This window comes from Lagenorhynchus albirostris, chromosome 11 (assembly GCF_949774975.1).
Source record: "Lagenorhynchus albirostris chromosome 11, mLagAlb1.1, whole genome shotgun sequence".
Lineage (NCBI taxonomy): Eukaryota > Metazoa > Chordata > Mammalia > Artiodactyla > Delphinidae > Lagenorhynchus > Lagenorhynchus albirostris.
This window is the reverse complement of record NC_083105.1, coordinates 88,331,825-88,350,607: the sequence shown is the minus strand read 5'-3', so window position 1 is coordinate 88,350,607 and position 18,783 is coordinate 88,331,825.

Sequence of the window (18,783 nt, the reverse complement as noted above, 5' to 3'; positions counted from 1 at the left end):
TTCCCCAACACCATTTATTGAAGAAACTGTCTTTTCTCCATTGACTATTCTTGGCTCTCTTGTCAAATATTAGTTGACCATGTATTTATGAGTTTACTTCTAAGCTCTTTATTCCATTGCTTTATTTGTCTATCCCAGTATAATACTGTTTTGATTACTCTAGTTTGTAATATAGTTTATCAGGAAGTGTGATGCCTCCAGCTTTTTTCTTCTTTCTCAGTATTGCTTTAGCTATTTGGAGTCTTATGTGGCTCCAAATGAATTTTAGGTTGCTTTTCTCTTTCTTTAAAAAATACTTTTGAAATCTTGATAGGAATTGCATTGAATCTATAGACCATTTTGGGTACTATGAACATTTTAACAATATTAATTCTTCCAACACATGAACATGAGATTTTTTCCATTTATTTGTGTCTTGTTCAATTTCTTTCATCAATGCAATGAAAACTGTAGAGAAATTTGTTTCTTGGCTAAATTTATTCCTAAGTATTTTATTGCTTTTGTGCTACTGTAAATGGGATCATTTTCTTTTTTTCCTTTTCAGATAATTCATTGTTAGTGTATAGAAATGTTACCGATTTTTGTATGTTAATTATGTGTCCTGCAACTTCACTGAATTTGTTGATTAGATCTGTGTGTGTGTGTGTGTGTGTGTAGTCTTTGGGATAGTTTTACACATAAAATTATTATACAAATACATACAATTTTCCTTTTTCCTTTCCAATTCTGATACCTTTTATTTTTTTATGTTGCCTGGTTGCTGGGCTGGGACTTCCAGTACTATGTTGAATAGGAGTAGTGAGAGTTGGCACCCTTGTCTTGGTCCTGATCTTAGAGGAAAAGCTTTCAATCTTTTACTGTTGAGTATGATCTTAGCAGTGGGTTTGTCATTCATGACCTTTATTATTATGTTGATGTACTTTCCTTCCATACCTAATTTAAGACTTTTTAGCATGAACAGATGTTGAATTTTGTCAAATGCTTTTTCTGTGTATATTGAGATGATCATATTATTATTTTCTTTCATTCTATATATAGTACATTTATTGATTTATAAATGTTGAGCCATCCTTGCCTCACAGGGATAAATCTCACTTGATCATGGTGAATGATCCATTTAATGTGCTTCTGAATTTGGTTTGCTAGTATTTTATTGAGAAAAATTTTTATCCATATTCATCAAGGGTATTGGCCTATAGTTTTCTTATAGTGTCTATTACTGGCTTTGATGTCAGGTAATGCTGGCCTTATAAAATGAGTGTGGGAATAGTCCCTCCTCTTTGGCTTTTTAGAAGAGTTTGAGAATTGGTATTAATTCTTCTTTAAATGTTTGGTAAAACTCACCAGTGAGGCCTTCTGGTCCTGGGGTTTTCTTTGTTGAGAGATTTTTAATTAATGATTCAATCTCCTTACTAGTAATTCGTTTGTTCAGATATTCTATTTCTTCCTGATTCAGTCTTGGTAGGTTTTATATTTTTAAAGGTTTTTCTGTTTCTTCTAGGTTGACCAGTTTGTTAACGTATAGTTGTTCATAGTATCCTGTTATGATCCTTTGTATTTCTGTGGTATCCGTTGTAATGTCTCCTGTTTCATTTATGATTTTGTTGTTTCGGAGTCCTCTCTCTTTTTTCTTCGGATAGTGTAGCTAAAAGTTTGTCAATTTTATCTTTTCAAAGGACCAGCTCTCATATTTGTTTTCTATTATTTTCTTCTTCTCTGTTTCATTTATTTCTGCTCTAATCTTTATTATTTCTTTTTGTTTTGAATTTTATTTATTGTTTTTTATACAGCAGGTTCTTATTAGTTATCTATTTTATACATATTAGTGTATACATGTCAATCCCAATCTCCCAATTCATCCCACCACCACCACCATCCGTGCCGCTTTCCCTGCTTGATGTCCATACATTTGTTCTCTACATCTGTGTCTCTATTTCTGCCCTGCAAACCGGTTCATCTGTATCATTTTTCCTAGGTTCCACATATATGCATTAATATATGATATTTGTTTTTCTCTGACTTACTTCACTCTGTATGACAGTCTCTAGATCCATCCACATCTCTACAAATGACCCAATTTCGTTCCTTTTTATGGCTGAGTAATATTCCATTGTATACATGTTTATTATTTCTTTCCTTCTGCTAACTTTGGGCTCAGTTTGTTTTTCTTTTTCTAGTTTTGTAAGGCATAGAGTTAAGTTGTTTATTTAAATCTTCCTTGTTTCTTAATGTAGCTGTTTATTGCTATAAACTTTCCTCTTAGAACTGCTTTTGCTGCATCTCATAACATGTGGTGTGCTGTGTTTCCATTTGTTGGTCTCATGATACTTTTAAATTTCCTCTTTAATTTCCTCTTTGATCTATTGGTTGTTTAGGAGAGTGTTAATTTCCATGTATTCATGAGTTTTCCAGTTTTCCTCCTGTTATTGATTTCTAGTTTCACACCATTGTGGTCAGAGAAAATACTTGATATTTCTTTTTTTTTTTTTGATATGATTTCAGTCTTCTTGAATATACTAAAAATTGTTTTCTGGACTAACGTATGGTTTCTCCTAGAAAATGTTCCATGTATGCTTGAGAGGAATGTGTATTCTGCTCTTGTCAGATATATTGTTTTGTATATGTTTGTTAGGTTTGTTTGGTCTGTAGTGTCATTCAAATCTGCTGTTTTGCCATTGATTCTCTTCCTGGATGAGAATTAAAGTGACCAATTATTATTGTATTAATGTTTATTTCTTCTTTTAGCTCTGTTAGTTTTTGCTTATATATTAGTGCTCTGATATTGGGTACATAAATATTTAGAATTCTTATATCTTCTTGATGAATTGACCCTTTTTTATTATATAGTATCCCTTTTTGTCCCTTTTTACCATTTTTAGTTTAAAGTCTATTTTGTCTGATACAAGTATAGCTACCCTTAATTTATTTTGGTTACCATTTGCTTGAAACATCTTCTTTCACTCCTTCATTCTCAGTCTATGTGTGTCTTTCAGGCTAAAGTGAACGTCTTGTAGTTAGCATATTGTAAAATCTTGTTGTTGATTCATTCAGCCATTCTATGCCATTGATTAAATAGTTTAATCCTTTTATGTTTAAAGGAATTATTGATAGGTAAGGACTCACTATTGGTATTTTGTTAGTTGTTTTCTGGTTGTTTTGTGGATCCATTGTTCTTGTTTCTTAGCCTGCTGTCTTTTGGGGGGTATTTTGATGTCTTCTGGTATTAGTATGTTTTGACTTCTTTATCATGTTCTTTTGTGTAATTATTACAGGTTTTTCCCTTGTAGTTACTATAAGGCTTACATAAAATATCTGAAAATTATAACACTCTATTTTAAACTGATAATAACTTAACTTTGATAATATTCCTAAACTTTACACTTTTATTTCTCCCCCTCAAATTTTAGGTTATTAATGTTACAGTTTACATATTTTTATATTGTACATTCAATAACAGATTATTGTAGTTATGGTTATTTTTTACTACATTTGTTTTTTACCTTCTAAACTAGATTTGTAAGTGAATTGTGCACTACTATTACCATATTACAGAATCTAATTTTGACTATATCTTTACCATTACTAGTGAGTTTCATGCTACCTTCTTATGTTTTTATGGTGGGAAATAGCATCCTTTTACTTCCACTCAAAGAATTCCCTTTAGCATTTCTTGTATGACAGATCTAGTGGTGATGAACTCCCTCAGCTTTTGTTTGCTTGGGAAAGATTTTATCTCCCTTCAGTTCTGAAGAACAGCTTTTGCCAGGTATAGAATTCTCTTTTAACAAATTTTTCTTTCAATATTTTGAATATGTCATCCTATTTTCTCCTGGCCTGAAGAGTTTCTGTTGAGAAATTTGCCATTAATTAATCTTATGGAGGTTATCTTGTATATAACATCTCTCTTTACTCTTGCTGCCTTCAAAATTCTTTCTTTATCTTTGACTTTTGACAATTTAATTATAATGTGTCTTTGTGTAGCCCTGTTTAGGTTTAACGTTTTTGCACCTCATGGATTGGATGTACATTATTCTCCCCACGTTTGGGAACTTTTCAACCATTATTGCTTAAATATACTTTCTGTCCCTTTTTCTTTCTCTTCTGTCTTTGGAATTCCCATAATGTGTATATGTATGTTGTTTTTGTTTTTGTTTTCTCCTGTGACTGGATAATTTCAAATGTCCTATCATCTGGACCATTCATTCTTTCTTCTGCATGGTTGAGTCTTTTGAACCCTCTATTGGATTCTTCAGCTCAGTCATTGTTCTTTTGAGCTCTAGGATTTCTGTTTGGTTTTTTTTTGTTTGTTTTTGTTTTTTTTGATGGTTTCTTTTTCTTTGTTGAACTTCTTGTTTTGTTCATGCATTGTGTTCCTAATTTTGTTTAGTTGTCTGTCTGTGTTCTTATAGTTCACTAAACTTCTTTGGGTCCTCCCAAAGAAGGGAGGACCCAAAGAAGTTTATTCTGAATTGACAGTTCATAGATCTCCATTTCTTTAGGGTCAGTTATTGGAACTTTATTAGTTCTCTTTGTTGGTGTCATGCTTACCTGATTTTTTTGTGATCCTTGATTCCTTACGTTGGTATCTATACATTTGTGTAAGTGGTTTCCTCTTCCAGACTTTACGAGTTTGATTTGGCAGAGACGGTTCTTTGCCAGTCAGCTCAGCTTTAATTTCTAGATGTATCTACTGGTAATGTCCTTTGGCAGGTGGGGCTCATTATCAGGGTCTGTTTTGAGACAGGCTCACAGTCTGAGCTCTTAGGTGATAGGGGTAGCTCCTGGCTGAGAACAGTTGGTTAGGACTGTTGGCTTGCTTCCCTGCCTAAGTGAGGCAGTAGGATGGGCTCTGAAGTTGTCTAGGCTCTCTGGTCAGGCTTTCTAGACAACTGGCATGGGTACTATCCAGAAGTAGGCAAGGCTATGAATTAGCTTCCCTGCACTTGCCCTTGCCAGGACAGGCCGCATGACCTGCCTGGCTCATTGTTTGGGGACCTAAATCAGGCAAACCTATGCACTGAATTCCCTGGTCAGACAGGGCCACTGGTTTTGCTCTGCAGATGGAGAAAGCCACAGGCTCTGCTGTCTGTTCAGGTGTCACTGTAAGCTTGGTTAGATGGGTTATGCAGCTTCCTGTGTGCTTTGGTTAGGTTCCCTGGTCTGAGAGGCTGAAGGCTGCATTCAGCAATGGGTGGGGCTACAAATTAGTTTCCTGGGCAGAGCAGAAAAACCAGCTCCAAGGCCAGGAAGGCTCTTTGTTTGTGGTCTTGACTCAAGCCAATCTGCAACCCAAGTTCTGTGGCCAAACAGGGCCACTGGCTTTGCTCTGCAGACAGTCAGCTCTGTCTGTCTGGACTCTCTGTTCAAGCATTGCTGGGCTATACAGCTTCTAGGCTTTCTGGCCACACTTTCTGGGCAGATGAGGCTTGAAACTACACCCAGTAGTGGGTGGGGCTATGAATTAGCTCTCCTGCCTGGGCAGAGCAGGGGAACCCTCCAGCCAAGGAAAGCTCTTTATCTTTTGTCTGTTGGTTTTCATTCATGATATTGCCTTTCCTTGTGTACCTGATTTTATCCAACTTTGTGGTAATAGTATTGATATATTAGAAATTGTCTGGAAAAAATTCTGATGACTTTCATATGATAACATCCTTCACAGAGGATTTTCGTTGGCTTTCTCAGAATACATAAGGGTCCTACAGGTTCAGAAATACTTAAAGTCAAGAGTTAAGCTTCCTGGGCCCGACAGATGATAGGTTGCATGTTCAAGAGAGGGTTGGGTTTGCTTATTCCAGCTTACTTTATGGGTATCACCCTTTGGAGTGGGTACATTATCAATGTTCCCTCTTCTAGCAAGTTCCTGATTTTGACTTTTATTTCTGCAGTCCCGCAAGGCCATCAAAAGCACTGCTCAGCCTGTCAACTACTCCTACAGGAATGGACGATATTCGTAGGATAAGTGTGTTTTGAGTGCCTGAGCTTATATCTCTGTCTCTGATTTCTTGTCTTCTTTCAGATCTTGAGCCAGCAAATCCTGGGGTATCTTTAAGCTCATTGATGTCTCTGAGAAGATTTTGTCTATAGCCCTATGTTTATCATTGATTCTCAGGTTTACATGTGGCATCATGTTACTACTTTTTTCTTCATCTTCGAGTTAAGAATTACATTTATAACTCTAAACATATGATAAAATTCAGAGTGTTAAGGAAATATGTCCACAGTGACATCAGCATACAAGTTCACAAGATTATTTTAATTAGACAGCTTCACAAATATCTTAATCATGCACATCTTTCTTCCATATGAATTATAAGATTTCCTCCCAGGAATTGTTTAAAATGTCAAACATCATCTAGAATTTATGCAAAAAAACTCGAGATACTGAAATATGCAGATTTTTCAGGAAAACAATGAGTAAAAATTTGTAGTAAACTATAATATAGTACGAGTATCTAAATTTAGAATTTGGGGCGTTCTTATTAGCTCTTTGAACGTTTCTAGATCATTGGATGGTACTGTTTTATATACTTGAATTAAATTTCTTTCCCTTTTTGAATTAAACCTATCTCTTTCATTCAAAAAGAGCTTACATATTTCATCCTATATTTAAAAACCTTTAGTTTAAATTCCATTGCGGTAGCTACAGATCAAGTAAATGGAATTTTAGGAGGAATGTTCACTGTCTACTTCTAATGGGCAAAATACTGCAATGCTAGCCGGACAAGGCAGAAAATCAGGAAGCTACTTACCATAATAAGAAGTGAGGATCAAAATAGGAGATTGGACTTGCCACTACTTCTGAATATCATATGTGGTGAACCCCAGAGGCTCTGTCTCTTTTAGCGATGCTTTAGCACAAGATTGTCTTACATGGAAGTACATTGTAAATGTTACATGATTCCCAATATAGCATCAAGCTGAAGTCCTGGAAAAGCTTCTATTTATATCTTAGAAACAGCTTTTAACAGGAAATGGTATGCCCTGCTGACCAGACTTCTCATAACCTTCATGAGACTACCTTCTCTGCAGTGGCACAGGGATACCTAGGGCTTACTTGTTAAAACAAAACATATAACAGAATGATTATGAAATATAATTAAGACATAAAAGGGGGAAGGTCGAATTACTACCAACTATTGTAGATCCCCAAACTCAGAGGTTTGAACTGAGACATCACATTCATTTAAAACAAAGCTTATTCTGCAGGAGGATCTTGAGAGCGTTCAGCCTCGTGTTTCTCTTGCTCGGTCTCAGTCAGTTCCTTTAAATTTTGCCCGACTGTTGGTTCTCTTAAATAAAGCTGAAGTCAGCTGCTGAAGTATAAGGATAAGTTTGTTCCAAATAACTTGACTTAACTACAGTAAGAAAAATGTACACTATCGTGACACATTGTTGGCTATATCAGATTTAAATAGAATAGAAGCTATCAGTCAAAATCTGTTGGTTCCTAAAACTATAATTTTACAAGAAATGTAATCAGAACTTATTTAAGATAAGCGTTTGGACCAATATTTGCTTCCAACTCTTTTTCCCTACACTGATCTACTTTTCCTTCTTTTAGAATGAATGGTTTAAGAATCACAAGTCTCTGTGATTTGAGATGATTTGAGTAGGGTGTGAAGGAATATCTAAAAGCTTGGAATTTTTGTTTCATCAAAAGTATTTGAATTGAAACTTCTAAAATATTTCAAAAGATAAGAATGACAAACAGAATGGAAATATCCCTGTAGGTTTTTACATGTAAGTCATCATGATTAAAAACTAAGCAAGAGAAAAGATAAACCAGTGAAATAAAGAGTTAAATTCTGAGCCCAGTTTTCAACAAATGTGTAGATGCTAGAAGTTTCTAGGGAAGAATGTGTACCTTTTATGAAAAACAGTTGGGAAGAGAGGGTTAAGCAAAAGAAACCATTTGGTTGAATGTAAATTGGTACAGCCACTATGGACAACGGATGGAGGGTCCTCAAAAAGTCAAAAATAGAGTTGCCATATGATCCAGCAATCCCACTTCTGGACATATATCTAGACAAAGCTATAATTCAAAAAGATGCGAGCACTCTTATGTTCATAGCAGCACTATATACAATAGCCAAGACATGGAAGCAACCTAAACGTCCATTGACAGATGAATGGATAAAGGAGATGTGGTGTGTATATATATATATATATATATATATATATATATATATATATACACATACACACACACACACACACACACACACACACACACTGGAATATTACTCAACCATTAAAAAGAATGAAAAAATGCCATTTTCAGCAACATGGATGGGCCAAGAGTTTATTATACTAAGTGAAGTAAGTCAGAAAGAGAAAGACAAATACCATATGATATCATTTATATGTGAAATCTAAAGTATGACACAAATGAACTCATCTAAGGAACAGAAACAGACTCACAGAAATATAGAAGGGACATATGGTTGCCAAGGGGAGTGAGGGTGGGGGAGGGATGGATTTGGAGTTTGGGATTAGCAGATGCAAACTATTATATATAGAATGCATAAACAACAAGGTCCTACTGTATAGCACAGGGAACTATATTCAATACTCTGTAATAAACCATAATGGAAAGGCATACAAAAAAGAATATGTGTGTATAACTGAATCACTTTGCTGTACAGCAGAAATGAACACAACGTTGTAGATCAGCTACACTTCAATAAAGTAAATTTAAAAAAAAGAGAAACCACTTGGGAGGAACGGTTTTGTGATGTATACACCAATGAAATTTCAGCATGTGGAAAGTTCATAGTTATTCTTTTTTTTTTTTTTTTTTTTTTTTGCGGTACGCGGGCCTCTCACTGTTGTGGCCTCTCCCATTGCGGAGCACAAGCTCCGGACGCACAGGCTCAGCGGCCATGGCCCACGGGCCCAGCCGCTCCGCGGCATGTGGGATCTTCCCGGACCGGGTCACAAACCCGTGTCCCCTGCATCGGCAGGCGGACTCTCAACCACTGCACCACCAGGGAAGCCCCATAGTTATTCTTAACAGTCACATGAAAATGAAAGATCGGTGCTCAGGTCCGGGTAAACTCTGTTAGGTCTAGAGAGCTGGTCAGTATGACATCTTTATTTTTCTGCTTCCCTGTTCCTCTCCTTATGCTTTAACGTATCAACTCTAGATCTTCTTAAGAAAACTATGAGGCAGAAACTATTTCAGAGATAAGGAAACTAAAGCACATGAGGGGTAAAGTTCTTTGCCCAAGATCAAATGACTATAATTGACAGCCTAACTCCAGAACCTACTTCTTCACCACTTACAGCAGACTCCTGGCTACATACCACGGTCAGCCTCGGTAACTGCTAGACCATGTAGGGGCTCTTGCTGCATCTTTTGTAATCGCTTCGTATTGCTTAAGATTCAGAGAACCTTTTGGCCTTAGTGAACAAAACTCATTTGCCTTTGTATTTTCTGACTTTTGCAAATAATTAAAGACTCCCCTCATATTCCATTTTAAGGAAAAGGCATTTCATAGACAACTATAAAAATCTCATATATTGCTATGTTTGATACATTCTGTCATTTAATCCTTGAAGGAACATGAAGTTAGTATTATCATTTCCATGATAAATTTCAGTGCAGACTGGGGATTTAAACCCAGTTCTTTCAGATTTCAAAGCAAGTATTCTCTTGCAAATTATTACAAAGAAAATTTAAGTTTATATTGATTATAAAGGATGAGATATTTACAATATTGAATACCTCTGCGGGGAGCTATCCAAGTAAGGCTGTGTCTAGAGGTGGAGTCTGACTGGGCAGTTTGTATAAATTCCCCTGCTGGCAGGCAGATGAACCACTCATTTAGAGATAGAAGAACTATCGTGCAATTCCTGTAGAAATACTATGCTTATATTTTCCCTTCTCCTAAGAAAAGAACAAAAGGATAAACCAATCTGTGGTTAAACTCGGTTGATAATATCTTCTGCACTCTGGTTTAGATGGCATTTCTGATATCACAATTCTCTCAGTGAAGACATACTTATAGGAGACACTAGCAAGGGTCTTAATAATGCTCAGAAATGTACAATCCTACACACACACACACACACACACACACACACAGGGAAGCACTAAGGTAGAAAGAAATGAAAAACTCAGATGGCTTTCAGAGGAAGAGTGTTTAAAAACAAAGGAGAGTCACTGCACTTGGCTTCCGAAGAATACAGTTTCTTAGAAAGCTGTTGGACAAAAATGGGGAATGACTGACTGATGAGAAAAATGGTATGAATTGTATCAGGTTGATTTGGTGGCAGCAGCTCAACTCTTGTGCAGATGGAGCAAAAATGGGAGTAAAAATAGAGTTGCAGGAGCCCTGAAGGCAAAATTGATTATGAGGCAAAACTCTTAGCTTTCTCATAGAATATTTCTTGCCAAGATCACAGTTAGAGACTTGCTGGATAGGCATCTGCTCAACTCTATCAACAAATTCTTAGCATTGCATCAGATCACAGGCCAAGTGTGATAAAGGTGTGCTTTTGCTTTTTATCAGATAATGAGATGCAGATGCTATCGGGAGACCTTAGAACTAACAACATTCTGTCATTTCAAAACATATACTGTCCTCAGAAGAAAAGGACTGTAGCAGTTGCTAAGCAAGGCTATCTACCTTGGAAGGTTCTCCCAGGCTCCTAGGTCTGGCATATGGTAGACATTTTAATGTGTGTGAAAATGTTGGTTGTTGAAGTGTTTCATAATGGTATTATTAGCTGTAAACTAATTTTTCTCTATACATCCTATTAACCATAATCCATGAAATCAAAACCAGCAAGAAGGTCTAATTTTAACCTATTCAATGCCAGCTTGATTATATACATATGTTTATAATCATACACACACATATATACGTGTGTGTGTGTGTGTGTGTGTGTGTGTGTGTGTGTGTGTGTGTGTGTGTGTATATAGTTTCAGTGGAAAATATTTTCAACTCAACAGGCTATAAATAAATAAGATAGTCTGGGAACTGCTATTTTGCAGTAATTGTTCTGGGCTTACTCAGAAATGATTAAGAAACTGCAATCCCACTCCTGGACATATATCCAGATAAAACCATAATTCAAAAAGATACATGTACCTCAATGTTCATTGCAGCACTATTTACAATAGCCAAGACATGGAAGCAACCTGAATTTCCATCGACAGATGAATGGATAAAGAAGATGTGGTATATATATACACAATGGAATATTAATCAGCCGTAAAAAGAATGAAATAATGCCATTTGCAGCAACATGGAGAGACCTAGAGATTATCATACTAAGTGAAGTAAGCCAGACAAATATCATAGGATATCGCTTATATGTGGAATCTAAAAAAATGATAAAAGTGAACTTACATAGAAAACAGAAATAGAGCCACAGATATAGAAAACAAATTTATGGTTAAAGAAGGGGAAAGGGGGGGAAGGGATAAATTAGGAGTTTCGGATTAACATATATACACTACTATACATAAAATAGATAACCAACAAGGACCTACTAGGTGGCATAGGGAACTGTACTCAATATTTTGTAATAACCTATAAGGGAAAAGAATCTGAAAAAATTGTTATATATGTATGTATAACTGAATCACTTTGCTGTACACCTGAAGCTAACACAACATTGTAAATCACTATACTTCAAAGCAAAAAAAAAAAAAAATCTTTCAGGAAATTACATTCTAATGGGAGAAATGAAAACAAGTAGCTTGGACACAAGTTCTAAGGGAGCACAGAGGAAATGCTCTCAATACAAGTTGGGTTTCAGGGAAGGAAAATACATCTGAACATGTCTTGAAGAATGCTAGGCTGACAATGATGGGGAAAAGGGTATTCAAGGTGCATGGGAGAGATGAGAAAATGCACAATGTTTGAAAGAGCCTGGTATGTACAGGGAACCTTATGTAGTTTACAACCTTATGTAATTGTAAATGGGATTTGTTTTCTTCATTTCCCTTTCTGATAGTTTATTATGATGACAGTGTATAGAAACACAACTGGTTGCTGTATATTAATTTTGTATCCTGCGATTATACTGAATTCATTTATTAGTTCTAATAGGTTTTTGGTGGAGTCTTTGGGGTTTCTCTCTATAGTATCATGTCACCTTCAAATAGTGATAGTTTTATTTCTTCTTTTCGAATTTGTATTCATTTTACTTCTTTTTCCTGCCTGATTGCTCTGGCTAGGATTTACAGTACTATGTGGAATAAAAGTGATTATAGTGGGCATCCTTGTCTTTTTCCTGATCTTAGAGGAAAAGCTTTCAGCTTTTCACTGTTGAGTATGATGTTAGCTGTGGCTTTGTCATATATGACTTTAACTATGTTACGGTCCATTCACTCTATACTCACTTTTTTGAGAGTTTTTATCATAAGTGGATATTGATTTTAGTCAAATGCTTTTTCTATGTTTATTTAGCTGATCATATGATTTTTATCTTTTGTTAATGTGGGATAACACTTTGATTGACTTACACACATGTTGAATCATCCTTGCATCGCTGTAATAAGTCCCACTCGAACAGGTTTGTGATCCCTTTAATGTGTTGTTGAATTTGATTTTCTAATATTTTGTTAAATAGTTTTGCAACTATGTTGATCAGGGATATTGGCCTGTAATTTTCTTTTTTTGGTTGTGTCTTTGTCTGGTTTTGGTATCTGGATGATGCTGGCCTCGTAAAATTAGTTTGGAAGACTTCCTTCTTCAGTTTTCTGGAATTGAGAATAATAGGTATTAACTCTTCTTTAAATGTTTGGTAGGATTCAAATGTGAAGCTGTTTGGTCCTTGAGATTTGTTTGTTGGGAATTGTTTAATGATTCAATTTTATTAGTAGTAATAGGTATATTCAGATTTTCTATTAGTTCATGATTCAGTCTTGGAAGGTAGTGTGTTTCTAGGAATTTATCCATGTCTTCTAGGTTGTCCAATTTGTTGGTGTATATTGTTTGTAGCAGTCTCTTATGAGCCTTTGTGTTTCTGTGGTGTCAGTTGAACACTTTGAACTTTATCATTTCTTTTCTTCTACTAATTTTGGATTTTGTTTATTCTTCTTATTCTAGTTCCTTTAGGTATAAAGTTAGGTTGTTTATTTGAGATTTTTCCAGGGGTAGGCTTGTATCACTACGAATTTCCCTCTTAGAACCACTTTTGCTGTGTCCCATAGATTTTGGAATGGTGTACTTTCATATTCATTTGTCTTAAGGTTTTTGTTCATTTCCTGTTTGATTTCTTCATTGATCAATCGGTTATTTAATAGCACATTGGTTAGCCTCCACCTCTTTGTGTTTTTTCCAGTTTTCTTCTTGTAATTGATTTCTAGCTTCATACCACTGTTGTCATGAAAGCTGCTTGATATGATTTCAATCTTCTTAAATTATTGAAACTTGTTTTGTGACCTAACATGTGACCTACCCTGGAGAATGTTCCATGTGCACTTGTAAAAAATGTATATTTGGCAGATTTGGGATGGGATATTTTGTATACGTCTAGTAAGTTCATCTGATCTAATGTTCATTTAAGGCCAATTTTCCCTTGTTGAATTTCTTTCTGGATGATCTATCCATTGACGTAAGTGTAGTGTTAAGGTCCCCTACTATTGTTTTATTGTCAATTTTCCCTTTATGTCTGTTAACATTTGCTTACATATTTAGGTAGTTTTTTGTTGGGCACATAAATATTTACAAATGTTATATCCTCTTGTTGGATTGACATTAGGAAATGCCCTTCTTTGTCTTTCATTACATTGTGTTTTAAGGTTTATTTTATCTGATTTAAGTATTACTAACCCAGCTTTCTTTTCATGTACATTGCATGGGATATCTTTTTCCATCTCTTCACTTTCAGCTTGTATGTGTCTTTAGATCTGAAGTGAGTCTCCTATACATAACATGTAAGAGGTTCTTGGGTTTTTTAAATTTATTCAGCCTCTCTATGCCTTTTGATTGGAGAATTTAGTCCAATTCCATTTGAGGTAATTATTGATAGGTATTGCTTATCACCATTTTGTTAATTGTTTTTTGGTTGTTTTTGTAATTCTTCTCTGTTCCTTTCTTCTTCTCTGGTTTTACTCCCTTATGGTTTGATGTTTTCCTTTAGCATTATGTTTGGATTCCTTTCTCTTAATTTTGTGTCTCTATTATGTTTTTGGTTTGTGGTTACCATGAGATTCATATATAATAATCTATATAAAACAGTCTATTTTAAGTTGATAGTTGCTTATGTTCAAATGTATTCTAAAAGCACTCTATTTTTACTCTCGCCCATATTTTATGTTTTTATGTCATATTTTACACCTTTTCATTGTGTGTATTCTTTAACCACTCATAGTTATAGCTGATTGTACTGCTTTTGTCTTTTAACTTTTATAATAGTTTTATAGTTAGTTGATTCAATACCTTTACTATATATTTGCCTTTATCAGTGAGATTTTTTCTTTTATATTTTCGTATTTCTAGTTATGGCCTTTTTTTTTTCCTACTTAAAGAAGTCTCTTTAATGCTTCTTGTAATACTGGTTTAGTGGTGATGAATTCCTATTGTTTTTTGCTTTTCTGGGAAACTCTTTTATCTTTCCTTCAATTCTGAATGATAACCTTGCTGGATAGAGTATTCTTGTTTGTAGTTTTTTCCTTTCAGCACATTGAATATATCATGCCACTCCTGCTGGCCTGCAAAGTTTCTGCTGAAAAATCTGGTTATAGGCTTATGGAGGTTCTCTTATACATAATTAGTTGTTTTTCTCTTGCTGCTTTTAAATTTCTCTGTCTTTAACCTTTGACATTTTAATTATAATGTATATTACTGTGGATCTCTTTGGGTTCATCTTGTTTGAGACTTTCTGTGCTTCTGGACCTGGATGTCTGTCCCCTTTCTCAGGTTAGGTAAGTTTTCAGCCATTATTTCTTCAAATAATTTTTCTGCCCCTTTCTTCCTTCCTCCCTTTCTTCCTCTTTTTCTCCCTTCCTTCCTTCCTTCGTTCATTCCTTCCTTCTTTCCTTCTTTCTCTCTCTCTCTCCCTCCCTCCCTCTCCTTGTCTTTCTTTTTTCTCCTTCTGAGATCCCTATAATGTCAATGTTAATATGCTTGATGTTGTCCTACTGGTCTCTTAAACTATCCTAATTTTTTTTAATTCTTTTTTTTTCTTTTGTGATTGTGTGATTGCCACTAATCTGCCTTCCAGGTCGGTGATTCATTCTTATGTATCATCTAATCTGCTTTTAATTCTCTTTAGTGTATTTTTCATTTCAGTTATTATATTCTTCAGCTCTGATTGGTTCTTTCTTATATTTTCTGACTCTTTGTTGAAGTTCATACTGTGTTCATTCATTCTTCTTCTGTGTTTGATGAACATTGTTATGACCATTACTTTTAATTCTTTATCAGGTAGATTACTTATCTCCATGTCATTAAGGTCTTTTCCTGATGTTCTGTCTTGCTCTTTCATTTGGTACGTTTTTCTTTGTTTCCTCATTTTGCTTGGCTCTCTGTGTTTGTTTCTATATATTAGGCAAAACTGTTGTCTCTCTCAGTATTGAAGGAGTGGCCTTGTGTAGGTGATGATCCTTTTAATTCAACCCTGCCCTAGCACTTTGTCTCTAGAGTCTTTGTGGTTGTCTGTATAACCTTATTTATTCTTGATATGTCCTTGTTGTTGAGAGTGTGCCCAGATCTGTCAGTGTTCCAAGGAGAGGAATCTCATTTTGCACCTAGTTTCAGGCTGACGGGAAGCCAGGCCCTCAGGCCACAACTTTTACAGTATGCATATATATATATATTCATTCTGTGGAGCTGCAATCCTAATTCCTGATGGCCTACCGATCAAAAGATCTCAAGATGTCCCCTAGACAATAGCTGCAAAAATTGGGGCTACTGATTAATGTATAAGCTTTTTTCTGGGAAGTCTCCTCAAGGTATAGTGAGATCAAGTGGGTTTGAAAGGTTGGTGCCTTCCTGCTTATCTTCCTGGAAGTGCCTCCTCAGCCTCTAGATGTGTAGGAAACCTGTAGCCTGTCTCTCAGGGTAAAGCTTCAGGATAAGTAAATAGGCCATTTTCATAGGAAGACTGGGGTTGTGCTTCAGTCTATTGTCTGTGCAGTACCCTGGGGGTGGTGGCCTACCAAGAGCTATCTTTCCCATTGTGGCATTCCCAAAGAGGTCAGGAACACAAGCCCCCTTGGCCACCAGGGCCAGGCAATCAAGGGGTGTCCCCTGAGGATTGGGCTGACCAACTGGCTTTAACTAGGTAGCTGGAGAGTGGGTGGAACTTGCTCTCTTGTTTCAGAAAGGCAGCAGGAAAATGACTTGAAGGCGTGTACCCGTGGGCTTCAGCAATGGAGGAGAGTGTTTTGTTTGTGTGCATGTGTTGGCTTTAAGCCAGGAACAGGAGAATGTTGTGGCTTCTTACATTCACTAGCCCCAGCCATGGGGCAGGGGAGTGTTGAGTTGGCTTTAGGTTGGGAGAGGATTAATGTTGCAACCACTTACACTTGCCAGTCCCAGCCAAGAGATGGGGGAGTGTTGCAGCCACCTGCACTTGCACAGAGACTTTAGCTATGGAGTAGCGGAATGTTGTGACTTTTCACACCCATTCACCCTAGTCAGGGAGCAGGGGAATGCTGCAGCTGCTGGAGTTCTCCAGCTTCAGCAAGGGGGCCAGATAGTGCCACAATTACTCCTGGACCACCTCCCCACCTCCTGGGAGCAAAAGTGGCACCAACCAGCACCTCTGTCTCTGGGGAGTGTTGTTATCATCCCCCGATCTTCCAGCCAATGCTGTTAGATTTGCAGATGACTCTTTTTCCTGCGTAGTCCTAGCACTTTTCAACAGCTTCTATTTCTCTGGGTCTTGGGGCAAGTGGGACCACGTGTGAGCCCTTTAAGAGGAGAGTCTCCGTTTCCTATAACACTTGGATGTCAGCCTCATTGGTTTTCTAAGCCAGAAATTTTGGGCACTTATTTCTCTGGTGTAGATCCCGGGGGTTGGGGTGTAAATCCATTGCTCCTGTGAGAAAAGTACCTGTCTGGTGAGATCCCTCCCTATTGTGTGCTGCCACATTGGGGGTGGGATTTTTGGCAAAAGCACTTCTCTATCTCTCTTACCCATGTTGATGTGGTCCTTTTTATCCTCTGTAGTGGAGTAGGTGTTCAGCTAACTCTCAGATTGCTTTCAGAGGGAATTGAGGTATATATTTGTTATATCCATGGGAGGAGGTAAATTTAGGCTCTTCCTCTTCCACCATCTTGAATTACCAGAGCCCAGTTTGGTCTTTCTTTATTGCAAAGTGCAAAAGCAAGAAAAGGCAAAAATTTTATGGCTGGAGAGAGATGTAACGAATAGGCCAATGAGGACATTTTTGCTAGGAAGTTTAAATTTCATATTTTTAAAATCATGAGAAGCCATTAAAGGGTGTTAAGTAGTGTGGTCAACATACCATGTTTGTATTTTAGATTGGCTGGCCACTTTAGCTGCAGTAGAGAATGAATTTGAGAGGACAAGACTGGAGACTGACTGAGCAAGAAATAGAAAAAAATAAATAAACCAAGCAAGTCAGAACTTTCTCTAGATGTCTAAAAAAGGTATATTGGTTAATATGACACAGAACTCTATACCACGTGGCACATCTTAAGAGTGATGATAGCCTTCCATATTTTCTGTGTATTTGAGGCCTGGGCATTAGGCAAAGGTCACTGTTAACTTCCCTAATTATTCATAGACCTTATCTACTTTTCATTAGGTGACACATATAAATGCCCAACAATAAGGTACTAGGACTTAGCCAATCTGCTGGCCTAAATGCTGGCCACACCAAATTGTCTGCTCCCCACTCATGTGATTATCTATGCCTCGGCTCATGTTGCTTTCACCACCTGAGTTTATTCCCTTCCTTTCCTAGAAAAGTCCACTACTTTATCGTAACACTCCCTCCATAAAGCCTCTTATTTCTTCCCTTGACCATCTTCTTCTTGTGTCACATGACTGCCTGTAAATATTTCTATTGTAATGTTACCTCTTACTGATTTCTTTCTAAGGGTCAGGTACAATGCAAAGTACTTTTCACAGACATACAATCTTGTAGTAATCCTAGCATTCACCCCAGATTACACTTGGAGAGACTGAGACTCTCACAGACATGATGTAATGTGCTCAAGATCTGGTGGTTAAGAAGTTAAGACCAAGGTTTGAATCTAAGTATATCGACCTCCAACATTTATATGGTTTTACTAATGCCAAACTGTTCTATTTCTTTCTTATCTTTTATACTGTAAGAAATTTGAGAACCAAAATGTCCTCTCTCTCTCTCTCCACACACACACACACACACACACACACACACATACACATACCCATGATGCCTGTCAAGTAAATAGTGGGTGCACAAAAACTATCGTTTGAATGAATGAATGTTTAGAGCAATACCACTAGTGCTAGGTAGGTACTGCAGTAGCTAGAATTCCACATAACTGAAATGGGGCAGCATAGTGTCAAATCAACTTTTTAAGAATAAACTGAAGCATAATGTCTTCTAGGTCCATCCCTGTTGTTGCAAATGGTAGGAATTTATTCTTTTTAAAGGCTGCATAATATTCCATTATATGTATGTATCATATTTTCTTTATACATTCATCTGTCAGTAGACATTTGGGTTGTTTTCATATCTTATATTCTAAAAAAATGTTGCCATCAACATGTGAGTGCAGATATCTCTTTGAGATCCTGATTTCCATTCTTTTGGTTATATGCCCAAATTGTAATTGATGGATCATAGGACAGTTCTGTTTT